Here is a 1600-nt window from a genome sequence, read left to right as displayed (position 1 = left end):
TAACAAACGCTATAATTCACAACGAACGACTCACGTGCTTGACTCAATTGTCGTCTCTATCTCTGTCTACAATTCAATTACATTCCATTGTTGCCGTCACTTCTTGGCAGTTTTATATACATGAATACCGCATATCTAGAAAACACTCGAGCATTCATGAACCTTCGAGAATATGACGTGTTTCTAGATCACGTGACTTCCGCTGTCGTAACAATAGGTTGCTAAGGTTATTAATATTTTGCACATGGAGTATATGAAACGAAATAATTTTTTAGGTTTTATATGTACAGTTGAATAACCAAAAAAGTCATAAATTACAATATCAATACCACAGAATTCCACTATAATTTCCCAAGCATAGTAACTAAGCTGTATTTCGGTCTAAAAATATTAAATTTCGTGCAGACTCAATGTACTTTCTTGAAAATTTGTTTTGAAAGAATAAGATGGCATCATAACACTTGAAAATGACTGAGAAAGCCAATAGGAGACATTCTGAGCTTTCTTTTTTGTCATATACAGAAGTAAGTGTATATAAGGGAGTGTTTCCAAAAATTGAAAGAGGTGAGACTTAGCCTTTTGACATCACAAACATCTAATTTGAACCAATGCTGCATTCAACATACCACATGGCAATAAAAAATGTGTTTTTTAATATTTACTTTTAAATTAAAAATAATGTATAATACTAAAATTTGAATTATAATCTTCAGTTTGATCCTACACTTATTGACATAAATCCATAAAATAATAGTTCAATAAAATTTTGAATGCGAGTCAACAAACACATGGACATGGCCTTTGACTCATGACCCATCTGGAAATGGTTAATAAATATATCTTTTTATGTAGATCAGGTTGCAAGATCTTTATTATGAAAATAATAAGATGTTAAAAAGAAATATTATGTCAAGAACTGATTTATTGTTATATTGAACCAATAAAGATTTACAAGTAATTAAATATAGGCGTTCATCACATGTTGAGAAAATGAGCTTCTCATCCTCCGCCTATACAAACACTACTGTTAGTAACATTCTTTGCCTTTATAAAACACTTGTAATACAAATAAATACATAAATGAAAACAGAAACATAAGTTGATATCTGTATGCAGCCCTGCAGGACTGTCAGCCTTTTTAAGTTATATTTAATGATTCACTTACAAAGCAAAACTGTAAACACATGGTTATGAAATTAGAGTAAATTATTAATTTTAAGACTTTTTTACTATATTGTCCTGTTGATCTACATCATACCGATGCACCCTCTGGTTCCACTTCACTGAACTAGCAGTTGTCATGTCCACCTGTCATGGTGGCCTAGCAACGTGCCTCTAGCAACATACCCTTTGTTTTCACTTCTTGTAACTATGACATCATCGTCTCTAGTGGCCCCATTGTCTCCCCATTGCCTGAGGTGGACACGAGTGTAGTGTCCTCTGGTGGTGTGGTGTACAGGTGGGGCCCTAACTACTGACACCTTTGAATGTACTAATAACATCAAAGATTAAATTAATTTTGATCATGATGTAGCAATTGCAAGTTTTGATATAGAAGAACCTGTACCTAATACACCATTGAATTATCTGTTTGTTTTTT

This window comes from Limulus polyphemus, unplaced genomic scaffold (assembly GCF_000517525.1).
Source record: "Limulus polyphemus unplaced genomic scaffold, Limulus_polyphemus-2.1.2 Scaffold2514, whole genome shotgun sequence".
Classification (NCBI taxonomy): Eukaryota; Metazoa; Arthropoda; class Merostomata; order Xiphosura; family Limulidae; genus Limulus; species Limulus polyphemus.
Note: the sequence above shows the minus strand (reverse complement) of the source record.